At 40.9% G+C, this 14,934-nt stretch overlaps 1 protein-coding gene across 2 annotated transcripts in view; it reads right to left on the minus strand.

The window, feature by feature from the left end:
• The window catches only part of ZC3H12B (zinc finger CCCH-type containing 12B), a 766,103-nt gene that overhangs the window by 72,270 nt on the left and 678,899 nt on the right, over window positions 1-14,934 (minus strand). Inside the window, exon 1 of one of the 2 annotated variants that reach the window (XM_044057703.1) lies at window positions 2,650-2,766. The exons of the other annotated variant lie outside the window; for it this stretch is intronic. The gene's annotated coding sequence lies outside the window, so the exon portion shown is untranslated. Of the gene's footprint in view, window positions 1-2,649; window positions 2,767-14,934 lie in introns of those variants that run through there. 2 annotated transcript variants of the gene reach the window in all.

A 14,934-nucleotide genomic window follows, 5' to 3' on the forward strand; every position in this document is an offset into this window, starting at 1 on the left:
ACTGAAGATCATGCACCTTTAAGAACTGTCCACATCTCTTGTTTTAAGTAATTGAAAAATACAGAATAAAGATTCAGCCAACTTTCGGTATCTTCTCACTTTATTATAATTCTAACACGAATTACAGATAATGTCTGAGAAAAAGAGAGGTGAAGTGCAATTCCTAGGAAAGAGAGGTGCTACGAATAGTTAACAGTACAAATGAAACAAATGGGCTGCCATTCAGCCATACTGCTTTTTCTTTTGAGGTACAAAGAATGAAATCACAGTTGTACAAAAAATGAAAATGAAACTGCGCAAGTAATGCGCTGTATTTGTTTACTGTACTTAGCACCATATTTTGGTACAACAGTGCACTGTAACATGCAACAGTGAAGGTGACATGGAAGCACAACTATGACTGATGCTGTACATAACATTTAATGCCTAAAGAAATTTTATGAAGTTTACAGATGCTGAAAGATATGCATAGCTATATTGTTAAACAGGTACTAAATTAAAAATAGTAATGGTGTAGAATTAGTTCTTGCCTCTAAGAGCACAGGAATTCAATTAACCTTTCTTCTGATTTGGTGATTCTGGAATGCCTAGCAGTAGACAAGGATGGGGCAGGCCAGAACTAGTTTAAGTATCAAAATCTGTACAGCAGCAGATTTATGCAAATGTGACAATAAAAGTAGCACATTAAAGTTAGTGGGATCACATTCTTTTGTTAAACAACAATATGCATCACCTTATGTATATATCCAACAGGTGCAGCATTTTGCTGTAGCCAAACATAGTTTTCTACAGTTTGTCACATGATCTATTAAAAGCTTATAAAGAATGATCATGCAACCAATCTTGCAAATAAAGCTAGTACAGCAAGACATTTGAGAAAGACAAATAATCTATTACTAAAATAGATCTTTGTCAGGCATTTAGCAAATTGCTATTCAACTTTATTTGTATAACTAGCTGAAACTCTTTCAAGACATGGCACCATATTTGCTACAGAAAAAAGGGGAAAAGCATTAAAGGGCATTCTGTGTGGAGTCTGCATGTCCTCCCCGCGATTGGGTAGCGTTCAAAAGACATGCGTGCGTAAATGGGCGTGCCTTCGTTGAAGGTTGGGTGTCGAGCTGACACCTCGGCGTTTCGTAAAAATCTACTGCCAATCATTAGCGGACCGGAGTTCCACTGTGGCGACCCCTTACCGGGAAAAAGCCGAAAGACAAACAACAGCAAAGAACTCATTTTACCATCTTTCTGTAGTACATACAAATGGTACATGTTATATCCAAATACAAAAATATTTGCTGGCTGCTTCACAATGCAAGCAACATATTTTTTACATACTCGTTAACTTTGTCTTCTGAAAATTTCAGATATGTGGATTTACTTAAAAAAATGCTGCTCTCCCTTTACTTCACTTCTCTTCTCTACTGTACTATGTTGCCTACCTGTACTAACAATTATGCTAACCTCAAACCAAGAGGTAATATGATCTCTGTCCTAGTACAAAAAAAATATATACTGTTTTTTTCCCTGTCAAATATTGTTTATTTTCTGTAGTTGATCTTAGTTTATTCCCCACTAAATGACTCTGTACACATTATTTTTCTCTCAAATATTATCTGTATTTGATCACAGCTTAATCCCACTAAATGACACCATACACATTTATCTTAAGTACAATCTATATTTTATATTAATATTGTATAATAAGTTACTGCCTATGCTTGGAGCTTTCTCCCCGGGCCTCTACTGAAAATGGACATGTATCCGGTTAGACTAGCCCGGTCAACAAATGCAAAATAAAGTAAATAAATAAAATAAAATGTAAAGCAGGGCAGCATTAGGGTAAAGAGGTTAGCACTGATATCAAGTGTTTTTTTTCTCCCGTTCTTTATCTGGCTGGGGTTACTTCACTGTGGGTTTTTACCAGAAGCTCTGGTTTCATCCATTAACTCAAAGACTTGCCAATGGTTAAACCGGTAATCCTTCACTGCTCACAGGGTGCATGTATGCAAGCACTTCCTGCACTGCTCTGGTAACATGTACAGCAGTAGTTTCATACTTTATTCCTACTTCCTGCTTTAACAGAACCCAGCTGCTTGGACAGCTGTAAGTAAGATAAAACATGTTTCAGAAAACTAATTGAATGAATGAATGAATGAAAAAATAATGTAAAATTCCCACTCAAATTACTCATACAGGTGCTATATTTCTTGTCTGAGCAAAATTTAAAATGTTCCAGCAGTGACTCATTCATTGTATAATATGCACGTCTAGTAACCAAACACACACATTCTTACATTAAAAATAAACGTTTCAGCACTGAAGTGTTTATGTAGATGGACTAGATTAAAAATCTTAAAACAAACTGTCATATACATAAGTAATGGGTTATCCAGTCTGTCAGTGAAAACAGTGTAGCAATTCTGTATTTGGCAAGCTTCCAGCATTTTATCTATTCAGCTTTCTGTTTTTTTTTTTTAATAAAAAGAAGACCATGCTGGCATATATTTCTCTAAAATACCTCTTCCACTCCCACTAGATTTCAACTTTAGGAATCGTCAAACAGCATAATTACAAACTTTAATGTCAGCAGTTAAACAACTTAAAAAGAAAGTCAAACAAAACTGGATTTAAGTAAACACTACTCACCTTACAAGCTCATCTGTCAGACATTTCCCTGGTAATCCACTAAGTTATCAAACCACACTGTAAAAGGGCTATGTATGTCAGCTGTACATCCAGTATGGGTGCAGCAAAGAATATCAGTTTTCTGTGGAGCTGAGTTTCATATTCTGTCTCTGGGGACTAGAAGTTCTATTTATATGCACAGGCAACCTCCCATTTTGTGACGCAAAGTATTTTTCTTTGCTTGCATATTTTTGCAGTGTGTCACTATATCTGTGTTTTCACAAATGTTCTCTCAATAGAAATCAACTGTAAAAGCAACCTAAGAGGAACTTGCTAGTATCACCCGATCAGTGAAAAATGAACATACTGTCATATGATTCAACATCAAGAGTTAAATGTCAGGTTTTATATTTGAAAAGCGGGATTACTAGAATTAAATTTAAGTTTATTTAAGTTAATTAGTTAGTCTATTTAAGTTGCAGAAAAATGATCTTCATAAAATTAATGTACCATGAGCATATGTTTTATCCATATTAAAACAACAAACCTTAATCTGCTAATGGAGAAAAAACATTTAGTTTAATTTGCTCTTCCTTGTTACTACCACGCATTAATACAGAAACAAAGCACACAGTGTTTCTTGCTTTCACTCGTCTCATTCAGACCTTTGCATTTAGTACAGTCCTGTCTTTAATCCTTTTATACCATGGAGACTTTACTAAGGCAGCATATTCATCTCTATTATCTTGTGAAAATATACCTTACACCTTTACATATTTACCATTTACCACACCTGTCATGCCACCCTCTCTTTCTTCCTTTTTTTTTACTTTTCCTCCTTACAAAATCATGATGTTCCACTACAGCTATAACAGTAAAATTAGTTTCATTAACTCACTATGGATGAGTGTCTTTTTCCAAACCCAAATAAAGACTCATTCTCTTCAGCAGAGGGAGTACTTGCTCAACCTGTTTAACTGTCTTGGAGACAAAGTGAGCCTTGTCAGGTCTTATCTTCAGCTGGCTTTAAGTTTTAGTCTTTATAGGGTGTTACTTGAACACAGTTAAAGGTCATGCTGCCTTACCTCATAATAGGAAAGAAGGGATAAAAATCCTGAAAGGTGCTTTTTGCCCTCAAGCCTGTCAACCATCAAAACTCTACCTCTTCATTTCCCCATAATAGGGAATGAACCCAGTACAATACATGATGAGAGCCATCTGGAAGGGTCATCCTACAGGCAAACATGAACACGGATTCTGCCCATCCTGGCAACAACTATGTTTGCATGCCCTAAACCTACTCCAAAGCAGGGGAGAATACACTACAAGCATAACTGGGGGAATCCATAGTGCCTACTCGCTTTAAGTGCATGCCCCCCATAGACTCCATAGTTTGTCCTCAGGAGCCTGCACTTCTACCCTTCCAATATGGGAATTTGGCTACTTGTATCCTGCTTCATCCAGCCCACCCCTGGCCCATTCTCACCTGCCATCTCTGACAAGCAAGCAAGCAGTGACTCCAACTCTTGTTGCCTGGGCCACAGTCAGGACGTTATTCTTCTGTGTCAGTTAAGCTTCTTCTGTTATTTGTCTGCTGCCACTGACTTAAAACCTTTCCTGCCCCTGCAGTCCCAGTCTCCTGAGACAGACGTTGCTGTCTCCAGTTATACTGGAAGAGCTGAAAATCGCAGTAAATAAGTTACCAAATGATAATACCAATAGTCAAATTCTGTCTTCTCACTAGTACTGAAATTACTACCCACTAAACTAACGTCAGAGTATCACCCTAAATACTTCATCATAAACCTTTAGTGTCCACTACAGCAGTCTCTCTAAAACCTGAGTACTACGCAAGCCCCAGTCTTCCATCCACTGGCCACATGGTTCAGCTGTTTATTTTCACCCTCTCTGTGACCAAACTGATTGTATTTGGTGTTCTAAGACAGTGTAGCAACTGCCTTATGCTTCCTGAATGTTTACTGCTGCAAACAATTAATAAAATAACCAGTGATAGATGTAAATAGTTAAGAAATGTGGAGGCAAACTTTTCCCATTAGCTAATTATTGGTAAGCAACATATCTCCACAACACCACAATCACAGCACACTACTGGGCCCATAACCTATGCTGAGGATATAAAAAGTAATTTGCCAAAACCTCCTAAAATGCACACTAAAATATCCAGGTCTCCAGAACTTAAGACAACTGTAACTTCTTCACTCACATATACTGCAACTTCACACAGCCCACCCATGAGTCATAATACACCACTAAGTTGACCCAATGGTCAGGGATCTGGGTATGCACATAGACGGTATCCTTACCTTCAACCACCATGTGGCCACAGTGGTGAGGAAATATTTTTATGTTGTGCAACTTAAAAGTAAGGGGATGGCATCTAGTTGCAAAAAGATCATTATCCCACTGTACTCCACCCTTATCAGACCAATCATAGAGTACAATGCTGCCTCTGACATGTACGTGACTAGGCATATGCAGCAACTAGAGTGACCTCAGAGGTTCCTTACAAAAAGGATGCAAGGTGTAACAAACCTACCTTATGCACAGCGCCTTAAAGCCCTTTCCCTCTACTCACTCACCTATAGATTGCCGAGTAGTGATCTGGCTTACAAGGCATCTGCAAACCTACACTTATGAATCTCCTACATACTCGTAAGTCAAAGCGTATCAGAGATACACAGTCTAGGGACCTGAATTTTGTCTGTGACAAACAGAACATGCTGGACAGGGAGATGTGTTCCAGAGACTGCCCCTCCTATGGAACAGGTTTCCCATCCATGTGAAGCTTTGTTCGTCTTATTGCCCAGTTTAAGAGCAAGCTGGACCAGTGGATGGAGAATAGAAAATTTACACCAGGCCTGGCACCCATGTCCCTTATGGACAGAGGTAGCTTATAAATGCCTGGCTCTCAATGTCCTATTTAGACCATTATTCTTTCAGGAAAACATGGCTAGGCTTAGGAAAGGCCCTCTAGGTCGTTAGCCTAGTAACAATAAGTCTACTTCCATACAAGGAAATGTTTTTTCATAGGTGACTCTACAGTTAAGAGTAACAGATTCCATGCTCGCCAGGCAGAAAAAGAATAGGGTAACTAAACTGCTTGTCCGGTGCCAGAGTTAATCATGTTACAACGGCCTTAAGAATCCTTAAGCCAAACAGATATGACTACAACCCACTGGTGGTTTATGTGGGAGTGAATTACCTGAGGCAATTTACCAATAGGGACAAGCACAGAAACATGATGAAACTTTCCATGCATGTGTTAAAGGCATGAAGGACAGTGTTCTTGAATAATACCTTGCCTTCATCAAGGGTGCTGCCTATACACCAAAACAAAGGAAAATTGATTTAACAATTAGCTGCGTAAAATTCTAAGGGGGTCCAGTATGTGTCAGTCTGGGATAAGATGGTAGATAAGACTTCCCTGTTTTGTCAAGGGAGGCTTACACCTCTCAAACCAGGGCTTCTGCATACTGGCTAAAACCTTTGCTGCCCTGAAATTATCTTTTTAGGCAGATTTCCCACACTAGATGCACCTATATAACAGGATCAAACTAAAATTTGATCATCATCATGGTGGGACAACTCAATGCTAGGAGCTTAAACAGAAAGATTGCAGAACGTGAGGCCCTCCTGCAACTGAAATGCATTTATATTTGTGTAGTTATTGAAACATGGTTTCAATGCAATGACAATACTTGTTATATACCAGGATTTAGAACCTGTTATGCATTCAAACAGTACAGCTGTGTAAATAAACTTACCATAATAAAAGATGTTCCAATGATGACTGGTGTAGTAGCCTTAGCTACATGGGGTTATATCCTGCTTGGATATAACAGCCAATCATCTTTCAAAGCTAAAGGCACCTTCCACGTGCAAAGATCGTTGAGAGCTCTAAAAGAACGGGAGAAGAAAAGCTGTCTGGGCAGCAAGAGTGGCACAGCTTTCATGCCAACTGAAAGAGGGAGGCTAGAGCTCTGAAAATGGTCAATGCTAGGTATAGAACAATCAATGTCCTCACCCTGGCAAACAAACATCAAACAAAAAATAAGGGTGATAAAAGGAGGGAGCAAGTGCTGCAGCAGTGATCATTTGAATATCTACTGCTAAATTTACTTACACAACTGTAATATGTTCAGCACTTGACCACTTTTACAACAGCCTTAGCTATGTAAGGTTTTGGAGGAGGAAGGATGAGGGTCCAGGAGCAACTGGAGAACTGTCCTAGCAAAAATTATTCTAGTTTATAGTGCTTTCTAAAACTAAGTACAGTGGAGCATTTTGCAACCTCTGTTATACTTCTATCATCAACCCCTTTCCAAAAAGCCATTGATGAATCCAAGGCCTAGTAGAATGAGCCTTTACCCTATCTGGAATTAACTTCCTATGGTGGGAATAAAAAAAAGGAGGCAGCATGGGACAACCATTTGGAAATGTTTTCTTACCTTGATAAGAGATAAATAACTGATCAGAATATTTGAAGATTTTAGTTCTATCAAGACAGTTTCAGAGTTGGCTGTGGACATCCAGAGTACAAAGAATCTTTTCACCCTTAATTTTAGGTTCTGGAAAGCACATATGGAGAAGAATAGCTTGGCTCTAAGTAAGCACTGATAACACTTTAGGCATAAACGAAAAATCATTTTTTTCAAAGAAACACTTTCTTTGTGAAAATGAGATAAGGTTAACCCAGCATGACAGCTTGTAACTCAGAAAATCGTGCAGAAGTTAGAGCAATCAACAAAATTGTCTTCCATGTCAAGAAACTCAAATCAGCTTGATGACATGGCTCAAATGGAGGAAATGTTATTTTTCCAAACACAAAATTAAGATTCCAAGGAGGAGACGCCTGTTTTATAGGTGTCAAACATATTGACATTGGAATGCATTGAAAGAGGTGGGGTACATGGACAGACATGTTTAAATGTCTGTCAAATGAACACTGAAACTAGAGTAAGAAAGGACAGAGGTAATAATTCACACACATATTGTAGAACTAGAGAAATAATTGCTTTAAAAAGATCTTGGTACTTAAAGCACAAATTAGAATTTTTTGCCATTTACTAATATATGATTTTCTAGAAGCATGTTTCTTTGCCTCCTTTAATACCTGCTACACATCCTCAGAAAACAGGTGACTAAAAAATATAAAGGTTCCTATCATTCAGGCAGTACGTTGAAGTCATTTTAAGTTGGGGTGTATCTAATAATCCTCCATCTTGTAAGCGTAAGTCAAGTCTGTGAGGAAGCTTTTGGTAGTCACTCTGGCCATTCCCAAAAGAAGGGAAGAACCACTGTTGCCTGGGACAGAAGGGAGTCACCATAACGGTCTTTGAGACCTGAATCTTCAGAATGACCCACTGGTGAAAAAAGTGTTTAAGGCATACAGGAACATTCCTGTCCAATAAAACGAGAATGCATCCATTTTCCAGATAGCAGAATTTTGCCAGTTGTTTGCTGTGAATGGAGGTAAGCAAAACTCTCTGAGGTGTTTCCAAGGCTAAATCAAATTTTGGAAAACCCCTGATTCAACTTCCATTCATGAGGGTCTGTTCTGGTCCTGCTCAGCTTGTATGCAACAATGTTTTGCTCTGAAAGAATGTGGGATGCCTGCAGACTGAGACTGTTTTGAGTTGCTACATCCTAGGCTACTATGGCTAATTTGCACAAAGGTAAGATTCCCCCCATTTTGTAGCATGTCATTGTGGTGTTGACTATAATCACTTGTAGAGGGTCCAGGGGACCACAGATGACTGACAGAGTTGAGTGCATTTATACTCCCAACATCTCTTTTAGGTTGATGTGCTTTGGTGTGCATGTCTTTGTTCTAAAGACCCTGCATTTTGACACTCAAAGAAACAGCTCCCCAGAAAAATCTGAGGCATCTGTTGTTACAGACTGTACTGGAGAAGGAAGGGAGAATGGGAGACCTTGATTTAGATAAAACTGGACTCTCCACTAAAGCAGTTCCCTCTTTACAAATCTCAAAACTGGAATTTGAAACATTGAGTGTGTTGATGCTGGAACCATACACATTTTAACACCTTTATTAAATTATCACTTAAGCCATAGGCAAACACACACACATTTGTATAAAAGAAAAAAAAAGTTATGTACTCATCATAATGTTCCATCTGTGTTATCCATTTTCATTATTCAACAGCTGGGGTTCGGATCCGACTTTGCCGTTACTATAGCTTGTGGTGACTATAAAGCTCTTGAGCTTCTCCATTACCCACAATGTACCAACCCCTAACATACCTCAGATTTTGTTTTCTAGATTAGAATAAGTAAGAAATATTACTATACATTTCTGGTTACAGAACGCGATTATCTGGAGCTCAATGGAAGGACCAGAGGAGTCCATAAAAACCCTCATTCTTCCAATAATCATTGAATGGTTGGGGGCTGGTGGGTGGGAGGGGAGTTAACGAAGAATGAAAATGGACAACACAGATGGAATGTTATGATGAGTACATAACTTCATTACCTGACATTGTCAATTTTCATTCATTCTTCAATATTTGGAACAGAGTCCTTAGCTACTTGAAATCCTGGCTGGACTCTAAGAAAGGCTATTTCTGGGCACAGTTGAGGCAATGGCTGCTCTTCCCCTTGAGAGAAGATCTAGTTTGTAGTGCGTAATGAAGGTATGTGGATTATCCCAAGCTGCAGCTGCACATGTCATCCATGGAATGCCTGGACAAACAATGACGAAGTTGCCATGGAACTAGTCAAGCGGGATCTTAAAAGTTCTTGGTAATGAAATACCCAATTTACTATAGACTAAAGCTATACTGTCAGCAAACCATCTTGCCAAAGTTACTTTTGTTACTGAGTTACCTAATTTGGCATCCGCAAAGTAAACAAACAGTTGATCAGATTTTCTAAATTGTTTTGTCTTATCGCAAGTAGAAATGTAACTATCTATGAATATCTTACAAGTTCAACATATAGGTTCTAGGCTGTTGGCCCTGGGGCCTATATAAGCCTAGCCAAAAAGGTTCCCTGGCTTTCGCCACCCAAGAAAATTATTTTCCTGAGCCTCTGTCAAGCAGTGCCGCAGAAGTGATCCCAGGGTGAATTTTCTATTTCCCATCCAGTCGTCAAGGTTTTTCTTAAAGAGGGCCAATGAGGAGCTTTGCTTGACATGAATGGGTAGTTTGTTCCAGAGTATGGGAAGTCTCTGGGACAGGAATCTATCCCTCCAGCATGTTCTGTTTATTGTGGTGAAAAGGTTTAGGTCCCTGGAGCGTGTGGTTCGGAGTGACTGGGATTTCTTTAAGTGTAGCATGTCCAACAGCTCTGTGTTTAACATAGCTTTGTATGTTAGGCAAAGATCGCCTCTGAGTAGGCGATATGCGACGGAGTACAGCTGGAGTATTTTAAGACAGTCTGCATATGGCATCTATTTGAGGCCGGTAATCCTCTCAGTGGGGTATTTCTGTGGCCTTTCCAATTGTTGTAGGTGTCTTGTGAGATATATGCCAAATGGGGCATTGTACTCTATAATGGGTCTGATGAAGGATGAGTAGAGAGGAACAATGACCTCCTTTTTTCTAGAGGAGAACCCTTTTTTGATGAGGTGTGCTACATAGAAGGATTTTCTGACTACTGTGGTGATGTGATTATCAAAGGAGAGACTACTGTCCACCTGTGTCCCAAGGTCTCATCACACTTACAGTGTTTAGTGAGCTACCGCCTATGTGGTAGTTCATGGGTACCAAGTTTTCACAAAGGGGATGACAGTGCACTTCTTGGCATTGAGCTTGAGGCCTTGAGGCCATGGCTTTGACACCAAGCATCTGTCTCTGTAAGGCCCTTTTGTAGAATGTCTACATCATTAGGTGATTCTATTATGGCTCCCAGTTTGCAGTCATCTGTGGACTTTGTTAGCCAAAGACCTTCTGTGTTGGCCTGCATTTCAGAGAAGTAGATGCCAAACAGGAGAGGACCCAGGACCAAACTCTGTTGTACTCCTCTCATCACTGGTCTGATGTCGGACTTGGAGTCTGCTACTTTTACTGTGTGGGTTCCGTCAGTGAGTCAGTTGGCCACCCATCTTGTGACATAGGGATTTATACCCAGTTTAGTGAGTTTATCTAGAATTTCAGAGTGGAGGATGGTATCAAAAGCCTTGGCGAGGTCAAGATAGGATGTGTGCACTACCTTGCCCTTGTCTACGGCTCTAGTGATTGCTTCAAAGAAGTCAATCAGGTTTAGTAGATATGATCTACATTTTACAAACCCAAACTGAGTGGGGTCCAGGGTTTGGAGGTTACCTATGTCTTTGTTTATAAGCTCCAAGAAGATACGTTCCATGGCCTTGCAGACCAGGCTCATCAGGCTAATGGGGCGGTAGTTTCTGGGCTCTGTGGTGGCACCCCATTTGTGGAGTGTGATAACTGCCACTGTGCGCCATTCAGTAGGCTCATAGTCTGAGGTGAGGCTATGATTGAACATGCTACTTAGGTGGGGTGCCAGTTCGTTCTGTAGTTTATGCAGTACGCAACCTGGGATGTTGTCTGGTCCCATGGATGCTGTGTTCTTGAATTTGTAGAGTGCGGTCTTTACTTGGTCATCCGTGATTACAGGGGCTTTGCATTCTTCCGGTATTAAGATGGACCCTTTGGAGGGTGAGAGAGGTGTAAAGTTAGCACTGAACCTTTCTGCCAGGATGTTGGCAATATCATAGGTAAGTACTAGGCTATCTGCCCAAGGGCATTTATAAGCCTAGCCAGAATGTGTTGGGTTTTGCCACCCCCTTAGATTAGTTCCCTGTGCCTTTGTCCAGCAGAGCCATTAGTTCCCTGTGCCACTGTCCAGCAAAGCCACTGCACTGATCCCCGGGGTAATCATCCACCCGTCAAGGTTTCTTGTTAGTGAGGGGCTCTGCCTGATGTATATTGGAATCCTGTTCCAAAGCATGGGGAGTCTTTGGGATAGGAATCTATCCCTCCAGCATGTCCTATTTATCGTTGTGGTGAGGTTTATATCTCTAGAGCATGTGGCTCTCCGGGATTTGTTTTTTTTTTTAGGTGGAGCATGTCCATCAATTCTGGGTTGGACATGGCCTTGTATGTCAGGCAGAGATCACCTCTGAGTAAGCGGTATGCAACCGAGTACAGCTGGAGTTTCTTGAGTCGGGCTGCATAGGACATGTGTTTGAGGCCAGTAATCCTCTTGGTGAGGTACTTTTGTGGTCTTTCCAGTTGTTGCAGGTGTCTTGTAAAGTACATCCCAAATGGGGGGTTGTATTCTATGATGGGTCTAACGAGTGATGAGTAGAGAGGCACAATAACCTCTTTTGTTCTAGATGCAAACCCTTTTGTGATTAGGTGGGCCACATAGATGGATTTTCTACCCACCTTGGCAATATGATTATCAAAGGAGAGATTACTATCTACTTGGGTCCCCAGATCCCTTGTTACATTTTCTGTATTTAGGAGACTACCACCTATGTGGCAGTTCGCGAGTACTTTGTTTTTTCCAAAGGGGATGACTATGCACTTTTTGGCATTTAGCTTGAGGCATGATTTAGTGATTTAGTGCCATTGTGCTGCAGCTCAGAGCAGATTTGAGTGTTGCCATTGAGATTCTTGACATAGCTGTAGAATGCTTTGTGGTGGTCTTGGGAATCAGTGGTGATTTTATTTTCATAACTGGCTTTCGAGGATTTTATGAGGGATCTCAGCTTCTTGCTGAGGCTGACCAGGGAGTTCCTTCAATCTTGGGATTTTACTCTTTTTTGCAACAGCTTCTTCCTTCTGTTGTAGAGTTGGTTTATGGCAGGGGACCACCAGATTGGCTTCCTTTTTTTGGAGGATAGCATCTTGGTTCTGTTGGGGATGGCATGATCCATGCACTCGTGTATGTGCTTATACAGTGCATTTGTGTAAGATTCAGCAGTGGTGCCTCTATTTTCCGTCTGCATGGGTGCTGTGAAGTTTGCCACTTCTGTCTTAAGAAGCATGAAGTTGGCTTTGGAGTAGTTTGTGAAGGTGGTTTCCTTAATGGGGGGTGGGGGTGCAATATGGATATCTAGGGTGATTAACATGTGGTCGGATCTGACCAGCGAGGAGTTGATCTCTAGCGTGGAACACCGGTTACCCATATTGGTAATGACCAGGTACAGGATATTGCTGATCCTGGGGGGTGTGGACAAGCTGATCCAAGGCGTTGTAATTTATGAATTCTAGAAAATGTTGAGCGAATGATATATTCTCATTTGTTTTCAAATTCTGGCAGGAAGACAGGCAGATTAACAGACTGGCTGATGTTGGATTCTGACACCACCTTCGGAAGGAAAGAAAGGTTGATTTGTAATGTTAATTTATCCCTATTAAAAATCAAGTAGAGAGGTTTGGAGGATAATGTTTGAAGTTCAGAATTTCTTCTAACAGAGGTAATGGCAACTAGAAAGATAGTTCTCCAGGTCAGAAAATTAAGATGACATTTTGGTGCTGGTTCGAAGGGGGAATGAGTGCAGTTTTAAATTCAAGTCCCATGGTGGAGTACAGTCTTTATAAGGTGGTCTCAACAGGCCGACTGAACTCTAATGGTTGAGAAGCTTGCTCCTTCATTCAAACTGTTACCAAAATTCAAGGAGACACTGTACAGAGGCTGAAAAAGGGTCAATATGTTTCTGATATACCCCAAAAACAAACCTATTCCATTTATTTTGCAAAGTTTCCTCGCAGAAGTTTATGGGGAGATAATAGGTTATCTGGCTATTAAAGGAAGTGGAGAAACTATGCTGTCAGCTTTAGGTTTGAGATATCCAGATGAATCATGCCTGTTGGGTGAGACAAGAGGTCTGGAATTAGATCCAGAATCCAAGGTGGGTAAAGAAGATAAGACCAAAGAATGGGGAACCAAATTTGTCAAGGCTAGTAAGGTGCAATGAGGATGACTCTGCTCTTTAACCTGACAGCTTTCTGCAGAAATCTGGGGATCAAGGGAGTCAGGGCATAAGCATAGAGACCACCGGGGGGGGGGCTATCCTGGAGCAGAGCATCTCTTGGTGATACCCCCAGTGGGGGAGGGCAGGGCAAAGAAGCTGCTGCACTTGTTGTTTAGGGGAGAAGCAAAAATATCACAGCAAGGCTGACCCATTGACGGAAATCATTTTTGCGACTTTCTTGTTGAGAGACCACTACGTCAGGTAGTAGAATGGACCTGCTCACCTTGTCTGCTATCACACCGGCCTTCCCTGGGATGTGCATTGCTATCAGAAAGTGGTTGGAATAGATTGTCTACTGCCATACTCTAAGGGGTTCTAGGCACAAGGGGAAAGACATGGTTTCCCTTTGTTTGTTTATGTACCAGACTACTGACACTGTCTGTTTGAATCACAATTGTCCCGAAGGGACAGAGTCTTGGAATGCTTGCAATGCTAAGAGCACTGCTCTCATTTCTAGGACATTGATATGCATGTTGGCCTCTTTGGGGGACCAAGTCCCTTGGACTGTTTTCCCCAGTACCCCCCACCCAATCTGGGATGTGTCCATGGTCACTATGGCCATGGGTTGAGTGAAAATAAAAGGATAGCTTTGAAGAACTTGACCTATTCAAATCCACAACCAAAGATACCTTCTGCATGCTTGAGTGATTTTTATTTGGACTGATATGTTAATAAAGAATTGACCATTGAATTGGTAGCATCCATTGAAGAATCCTCATGTGGAATCGCACCAAAGAAACTAAAATTATGGCCGCTGACACTGATCCTAGGATTTGTAGAATCAAACGTGCTAAAATTGATGTACTGTGAATTATCTTTTTGACCTGGAATCTCATAGTTTGCACTCTTGCAAGAGGAAGAGAATGTGTTACCTATACCGTGTTGAAAACTGTTCCTATAAACTCCAGTATCTGAGAAGGTTCTAACTGAGCTTTGCTGTATGTGATGGTCCCTATTCCGGGCCAGTATACAAGGAACCTCAATCCTCACCACTAACACCTGTGAGGGATGGCCACTAGGAACAAACATGGATACACACAGTATTTTCAGATGTAACTCTGCACCAAGCACAATTTCCCTTAAGAGCACACAGAGAGTACACTCCAGATCTAGGGCTGGAGACTTTCTCCAGGCCCCAAACAAGACTCCACACTGACCACTTTGGAGCTCTGTGTCCCTGTTCCAAGTAGGTGATACACACACGCACTCACACACACCTGGGAACGGGCTGGCACAGATTTACCAGCTGTGCCCCCTCTTCCCAGATTATAAAGCAATTATGCTGCCACCTGTCAGCTGCTCTAAGGCTCTTATAAGGG

This window comes from Protopterus annectens, chromosome 15.part0 (genome assembly GCF_019279795.1).
Source record: "Protopterus annectens isolate FY-2018-M chromosome 15.part0, PAN1.0, whole genome shotgun sequence".
NCBI classification, from domain to species: domain Eukaryota; kingdom Metazoa; phylum Chordata; order Ceratodontiformes; family Protopteridae; genus Protopterus; species Protopterus annectens.